Consider the following 9013-nt stretch of genomic DNA (forward strand, 5'->3'; position numbering starts at 1 on the left):
CCTGCGTCCTTCATCCTATGACTCGGAAACCGATCGAGATCAGCCATCTTGAAGGACATCTCAATTCTCTAATTGCAACGTCATGGTTTCAGTGTGTTCTTAACTGGTAACTACAGTATGGAAGACTGCGTGTGGAAGTGGAACAACTTGTGTGAATAGATATTGTTGTTACAAAATGTAGTTACATAATGCCTGTTACACATGTGTACTTACTGTAGTGGAAAAAGTGTTGTTACCAATGTCCTGTTACACATTTGTACTTACACATACCTTTCCGTGGGTTGTTACATATGTGTAGTTACACAAATATTACAGTTGTAAATACTATGTACCAATGTGTATTTACACTGTAGTTACATACTAAGTACATATCTAGTAACCATGTAAGTTCACAGGTATCAGGGCCACTTAATATAAAGTGGGACAAAAAAGGTAATTGTGTCCATAAACAGCTGGGGAATTCACATGCCTCTCCATAGAGACTGTAGATTCCATCTAGTGGTTACACCATGGTCCTACTCTTTCTGTCCATACTCCCTCCCACAAGATGGTGCTAATCTGCTTAAAACATTTTTTTGAAGGCCTAGATAGACTCCATTTTAAACTAAAATACTGCATAAAAAAAATAAATAAAAAAAAATCATATATATATATAAATTTTTTTATTATTAATTTCAATGGCAAAAATAGACCATAAATATTGCATAAATATTAATAAATTCAATCAAATTCTCTCAAAATGCAAAATTAAAAAGAATAAATATTATATAACAAAAATAAATTGCATTGGTTTTACTGGGAAGGAGGAAGTTTAATTTTTAGGTCTCCGGTCACTTCTGACCGGGTAGGCCCAGGATGTGACTCCGAAAGGAAGACCGTCTTAACATAGCTTGAATGTAACTCTACACCCTTGCCTCATTTTGTACATGCAGTTCTATGCAAATGCAAATGAGCCCCGGCTCCACTCACTCACTCAGCTCAGAGATCCACTCGTTGACGATCACACGTTGATCTGATTGGTTACAAGGTCGTTTGTGACGTCAGAAACACCAGCGATTTCAAACCGTGTTTTTGAGACTGTCTTTGGTTCACTGCAGTTTTAAGGAGAAAATACTCTTAATGAATTTGCACATGGTTTTTCATAAAGAATATTAAAAACACCACATAGATAAACAAGATTGATAGCTTGACTTTAAATAAAATAGTTTTTAAATAGTTATTATTAAATGTTGTGTATAGATAATTAGATATATGAATATGTAACATAATGTAACATCTATGTATCATATTATAATTGACTTGTACTCGTACAGATTTTTTAAAAAGGTTCACACACTCACTCTAATGGTGTGTTGAAGTGTTCACACCGAACGCGAATAGAGCGTCAATACGCGTCTATCGCGTCTAGTTAAATATGAAGGACTAAAAATGACATAAGGAAAAATAAATAAATAAATAAATAAAAGTAGAAATAAATAAATGCACAAATATAGTAAAAAATTAATACATTTTGGTAATATAAATGGCTATTTCTGTATTTTTACATGTATTTATTTATGCATTTCTATATGTATTTTTTTATGTATTTCTACATTTATTTCTACATTTATGTATTTATATATTTATTTATATATTTATTTCTACATTTATTTATTTCTGTATTTCCACATTTCTACATTTATTTATTTCTGTATTTCCACATTTCTACATTTATTTATTTCTGTATTTCCACATTTCTGCATTTATTTATTTCTGTATTTCCACATTTATTTTTCCCTCCGCCTGTATGCTAATTGAGTGGGGGGTGCCAACATCAGTCTGAACCAGGATTGGTTAGAGAGATGTGATCGAATCTACTACTACTGCCTTGATTTCACTGGTACAAGGAAGCCTACTCGCCTTGGTGCTAGAACATACAGGATGAGAGACTGAGGACAGAGATAATTAACACTTTCTACATGTTTACCTTACACACAGGTGTACTACTGATAATTATAAAGTATTGTCTTTTTACTCGCGAAGGTTTTATTGCACGTAAGGAGCGTAGCTGTCGGCAAATTGAGTAGTTTGGAGCTAACTTAACTTCCCCGTCTCCACAGCGGCGTCTGCGTCTCTGCAGGGCGCTGTGTGCGCGACAGAATGGAGGGGAAGCTGCAGCCTGATAATAAACAGTCCCGAGCCCGTTTAATACCGCGTTTCGGTGCCATCATTAGAAACAGTAGCAGTATCCGATAAGCTCGGACCTTATTGATTTTAGAGAAAGTTTGGGTCCTTTCAGAACCGGTGTTGTGCCGAATTTCGACCCCCTGCCAAATTATTACCCCCCTCGTTGAAGTCAGTACCTGATTGCCTAATCCCAACCCCGCCCCTAATCCTACCCCCTCCCCCACAACTAATCCTAAACCTACCAATGCTAGGGGGGTAATAATTTGGCGGGGGTCGAAATTCGGCACAACACCGGCAGTGCATGAGGGACTCGTCCAAAGCAAAGCATCAGGCTCACAACAAACTTAAACTAGGCAATGCTGATCAAATATGAATCAAGATTCTGTTGCTGGATTGTCTATTTCTCGCTTTAAATCTTTTCAGAAATATATTTCAGTGTACTGTTGAAAACTGACGATCCACAGTTAAGCACCGCCCGACTCACTGGCAGTGGTATTACACACACTAGCCGCAGCATTCATAAGTAGCCTGCGTCCAGAGATGGATAGATGGATCGTTTGCTTCTGTCTGGTTAGCGATGCGGCCCCCAGCTAACCAATCCTGCTTCAGACTGATGTTGGCACCCCCCACTCAATTAGCATACAGGCGCAGGGAAAAATAAATGTGGAAATACAGAAATAAATAAATGTGGAAATACAGAAATAAATAAATGTGGAAATACAGAAATAAATAAATGTACAAATAAATATATAAATAAATATATAAATACATAAATGTATAAATAAATGTATAAATACATAAATAAATACATATAGAAATGCATAAATAAATAAATAAATAAATACATGTAAAAATACAGAAATAGCCATTTATATTACCAAAATGTATTTATTTTCACTATATTTCTGCATTTATTTGTTTATTTCTACTTTTATTTATTTATTTATTCCTTATGTCATTTTAAGTCCTTCATAGTATGACGCTTGAACATTCGCTCGAGTTCAAATTTTTCAACTTGCGCGGAAGACAATCGCGGCAAACGCGTCGCCAAATTCGCGTCATTTGCAACGCCCGGTGCGAATGATGCGTCTATTCGCGTCTTTGCATTGACTTTGTATGTATCTACTCGCGCAAATAATTAAATTCGCGTTCGGTGTGAACACACCATAACAATGTCAAACATGATAATAGAGGCCAAACATTGGTTGTTGTTCTCACTCACATATTCATGTAGTTTTCTATGCAAATCTTGGATCCACATTCCATTACTCTGTCATGACGGAACGCCTGTGCATTCTATGATGTCACAATGAACAGTGCCTGTTTTTTGATTACAGTTGTTTTTTAGCTAGTATACTTGGAGTGCTGACGGACAGTCTTGTCTCTTTATATAATCATTAACATATTATGGGAATTATACAAATAATGTGCAAAGTAATGCCATTGGGCTGCTGGGTAAGTACCTGACCTAAATCTCCAAGTATTCTTAACTAATCAATTAATCTTCAGAACTGATTGAATCTCGCAAAGAAATATCAAGGTCACATTTCACCTTTAATTAAAAAAAGAAAATGTATATTTTGCCTATTTTTAGGACCATTAAATTATTTTAGATGGACTTTACTCTCATTGTTAATACTACAATGATGTAGGCTATAAATACTTTACAATTTAAATGTTATCATTGGTGTAATGTCAAGAAACATCTAGTCGTTAGGCCTCCTTTTCTTTATGCAAAATTCAATCCCTTAATTAATTTTATTTTATTTTTGGGGGTGAAATATGAACCTTTTTTAGGGTGAAATATGTCTTTCAATGTTATTGTACGTTTTGTGAGTTTCATCTTGTTGCTTTGAATCGCATACTGTACTTTCAGCTGCTCTCATTTCTTTGCAGACTAATGATCACGATCCAGCATATGACACAGCACCCAAGCCAAAGCCTGTATTTGGTGTCTCCCTTCAAATACTGAGGTGCACGGGACAGATGCGGCAGGGCGTTCCTGTGGTGCTCATGCAGATGGTGGAGTTTTTGGAACAATATGGTAAGAGGTGTGAGTGTTTTTGAATTATCTTAGAACTGGACATTTCTGAAATGCATAACTTGGACACAGTCACATTTGATAAACAGATCACTCTAAATTGTTATGCAGACTTAAGCATTTTCTGTGAAGCTGCTTTGAAACGATATGCATTGTGAAAAGCGCTATACAAATTAATGTGAAATGAAATATGATTTGTATTTGAGGTCTCCATCAGCGTGAATTGTTCCGTGCCCGCGGATCAGAGGCACGGCGCATCGCGTTGAGGGAAAGTCTGGATCGTGGTGAAGTTCCAGCTTTTCGCAGCGATGATGTCCACGCCGTGGCCTCTCTGCTGATTCTCTTCTTGGGAGAACTGCCCAATGGACTCATCCCATACAGGGACGCAAAAAAGCTCTTGAGAGTCTATACAAGTGCGTTCACATTGAGAATATTCTTATCGCACCAAGGTTTCTGCAAATAAGACCAAATCTGATTTGATTCTCTGTCGACCATGCAGAAACCAAAGGGATGGCTTTGAACCTCAAGCGTGCAAAGAAAGTCCTGTACAGTTATGCACCTGAAACCTTCAACATCCTGTCCCTGCTCTTCCACTTCCTGTCCCGGGTCACTGCCCAGTGTCATGTCAACCACATTTCATCAAAGGACTTGTCTGAAGTTTTTGGACCCTGCATCTTTCAGTGAGTGTTTGAATGTATATATTATGCTGCTTTGTCAATTAAATTAGGATTAAAAAAAAAAAAAAAAAACCAGCATGAATATGTTTATTTACAATAATTTACAATAAGGTCTCGATAGTTAACATTAGTGAATGCATTAACTAGCATTAACTTACAATAAGCAACATATTAGTTATAGTATATTACTCTTTATTAATGCTAGTGTTACGGAACACAGACTGATACGGATGGTGGGTAAAACTCAACCGGGTTATTAAACAGTTAGAGTGAATATGAGATGTGACAATGCAGATCACAGGTAACTATAGTAACTATAGTTCAGTTATAACTGAAAGAATGCATAGACAGTCCGAGTCCAAGTTAGCGTTGATGGTAATTGTATTAATAGTAGTTTGGTGTTGCCTTACCGGTTCACGAGGAGGAGACACATGAGACTGGTGATTAGAGACGCAGGAGAATTGAAGAGGAAAAAACACAGGTTGGTCGGCAGGTCAGTATAGTCCAATGCTTTGTGTTAGTAAGTTGAAATTAACATTAAAGGGTTAGTTCACCCAAAAATGAAAATTATGTCATTGATGACTCACCCTTATGTCGTCCCAAGCCCGTAAGACCTCCGTTCATCTTCGGAACACAGTTTAAGATATTTTAGATTTAGTCCGAGAGCTTTCTGTCCCTCTATTGGAAATGTACGGTATACTGTATAACGCGGATCCACAACAGAACCGGAAGACAATACAATGCTGAATAAAGTCATAGTTTTTGTTATTTTTGGACCAAAACGTATTTTCGATGCTTCAAAACATTCTAACTAACCCACTGATGTCACATGGACTACTTTGATGATGTCTTTATTTCCTTTCTGGACAAGGACAGTATACCGTACATACATTTCCAATGGAGGGAAAGAAAACTCTCGGACCAGTGGCTTAGCCACGAGGGGGCCTGGGTGGGCCTAGGTTTTCTGATTGCTTAAAAAAAAAAAAAAAAAAACTTTAGGAGGCAAAATATTTTTTAGTGATTATGTGAATTACACTGCGCAAACCAAAGTAATACTACCCACCGGATGAAGAAGGGTTGGCTCTCAGTCTCCACAGTATAGGCCTACATAAAATATTCATTTTATTTTATTTTATTTTTCGTGTTTGCATTTATGAGGAAAAAAAATGTAACGGACGTGAGCGCTCTGAAAGCGGCACTAAAAGATGCTTTAAAACTTTCACAGAGACATCAAACAGAAAGCACAAAACCTTTCTTTAACCTGAATTTCGTTTTGTATTAATTGTATCTTAATTTTAATCAATGTTTCATCAATGCCTGGATTTAATAAATAAGAAGTAAATATAGCAGACGATAGATAAGAAACGGAGGCGCCGGCGCGTGAACTGGAAACTCAGCATATAAGGTAGCCTACTTGCCTCACATGTCTACTTTTAAAACAGAACAATTCAAAACGAAAGAAAACAGACTACAGACTGCTCTCTGCTTATGTAATCCGTATGAAATGTGCATTTCTCTCTGGCGCGTTCACTACTGAAGATCGCGAGTCAGCATCGTCAACTTCATCTTAGCCGACAAAGAAAACACTTGTTTATTAATAAACAATTAAAATATCTCCTTGCTATATTTTACATATTCATAATCATTACACTGTAAAAAAAAAAAAATTGCTGTAGTTATGCAGCTGTTTTCCAATAACTTACTGTAGATTTAAATTGATGTATATTTACTGGCAACAGTTTGTTAAAAGTTAAATGAACATTAAACATTAACAAGTCTTTGTCTTTACAGAATAAAATTATAAAATAACAATCTAATGCAAAGCATTCTGGGAACCAGAAATCTTCATCAACCTTTTTCTGTTTTTTTCCTTCAGATTTTGGTTCCCAGAATGCTTTGCATGAGGCTGTTATTTTAGTTTTATTCTGTAAAGATAAAGACTTGTTAATGTTTAATGTTCATTTAACTTTGAACAAACTGTTGCCAGTAAATAACATCAATTTAAAACTACAGTAAGTTACTGGCAAGCAGCTGCCAGTAATACTGTAATTTCTACATATTTTTTTTACAGTGTACTTTTGCCGGTTGTGACAGCTTTTAGGTGCTTTATTGGCAGCGCCACCCTTACATGTTACATGAGTCCAGTGGCGTAGGTTTGATTTTGAAATTGGTGGGGACGGGGACATCAAATATATTTTAAGTTTTGATCGATTATTGCTAGGGATATATCAGTGTCACTGGATATTGGTAGGGACACGTCCCTAGCGTCCCTACTAAATTCTACACCCCTGCATGAGTCGCCACCACATCACCGCACCCACCAGAATAGGTCTGTATAAAATTTATATATATATATATATATATATATATATATATATGTATATGTATGTTGCCCCCTCATTTAAAGACGGGACCCCCCAAAAATAAAATTCTGGCTACGCCCCTGTCTCGGACTAAATCTAAAATATCTTAAACTGTGTTCCGAAGATGAACGGAGGTCTTACGGGCTTGGGACGACATGAGGGTGAAGCATTAATGACATAATTTTCATTTTTGGGTGAACTAACCTTTTAACTAAGATTAATAAATTATTTAGAAGTATTGTTATTGTTAGCTCATGTTAACTATAATGTTACCTTGTTGTAAAGTGCTCCCTCGTGTCCTGTGTTTGCAGTGTTCCTGACAGCTGCATCAAGCTAGTGGAACAGGAGCTGTGCACTTATCTTACACAGCACCTTATAGACAGTGTCACGGTCCTGCTTCCCGACATGTACCCTCCCGAACCCCGCTGTGACGCGTTCTCCACAGGGGACTGCGCCCCGCCACCAGCGCTGCCGTCCAGTCTGAGTGTGGGCGGAGCCAAGAGGGCAAATTCACCTGTGTCATCCATCAGGTATGATCTCAGCAGCTAAGCTATCTGCTTACATTTTATTATTATGTTACTAAATGTCACCAGGCAAGATGTCTTCGCAGGAAGTCAGTCTTCTTTCTTCTCTCTCACTCTTAGGTTCCATCTTTTATACTATATATGGTATAGATTTAGGCTATGTAGTATTGGTAAACTGGTTTTGTATGCCAAGACTCATGATCATCTCTCTTCTTTCAGGTCTGTTGCAGAAGAACATGTGTAGGACCCTGCTGCAAATAAGCACTAAAGAACTCCAGCACATATAAAAAAAGAATAATAAAAAACTAAAAATTTAATCATCTTGATAAAATGATCAATATATTGTAATTAATAATATACTGTCCTTTAGTCTTACCACAACATGGGAACATTTCAAATCAGACAATTTAAAGGATGACAGGGATTCTCTTGAAGTTTATTGTTGAAGACAGTGAATTTGTACACAAGCCCACTGTGATGACCTGAAGACTGAGCAGTGGAGCCTTAAATTAAATGAATGAGAAAATATGAGATGAATATCTTAGTTTATATATATATATATATATATATATATATATATATATATATCGCCTCACAAATATGAACCAAACTCAGCAGCATACTGTCGCAGTAGTTTGTTAATCTGTTAATTATTTAACTCAAATATATTTTGCGTATTCCTTTTATATTGGCCTATAGTCTGTGATTGCATGAAAACAAATTTTGTTATTTTTATTTTATTTTTAATGTAACTCCATTTTCCTTAAATCATCCTGGTGAACCAATTTCTTTTTTATTCGAGTGGGTCACGACCCAGGGTTTGAAATCCTGTGGGCTAGGAGGAGTTTGCAAAAATAGGTTTTTCCAGAAAATTCAAAATGGCGAAAAATGGTGACCTATAAAATGGGATTCGACTTGGCTTGAGCTAAGGAATCAGAGGGGGAAAGGGTTTTGCTTCTAGGGCTTACGGTTAAAAAGTTATTATCATAAACGTAAGTGCAAATTTGGACAGTTGGAGGGATTGAGTCTCCAAAATTGCTAAATGTTGAGAATGACCTCTATATAGTACTAGTGTGCCTGATTTCATAACTTTCTCGAGAGCGGTTCTATGGGCTGCAAATGCCAGACTCCCATGGCAGAAGAAGAAGAAGAAGAAGAAGAAGAAGAAGAAGAAGAACATCCAGTATATTGAGACATAAATAAAATTATGATTAGATAAAAAAAATGAAAAAAAGCAGTTGC

The sequence above is a fragment of the Rhinichthys klamathensis genome, unplaced genomic scaffold (assembly GCF_029890125.1).
Source record: "Rhinichthys klamathensis goyatoka isolate OS25496 unplaced genomic scaffold, OSU_Roscu_1.1 h1tg000305l_1, whole genome shotgun sequence".
Taxonomy (NCBI): domain Eukaryota; kingdom Metazoa; phylum Chordata; class Actinopteri; order Cypriniformes; family Leuciscidae; genus Rhinichthys; species Rhinichthys klamathensis.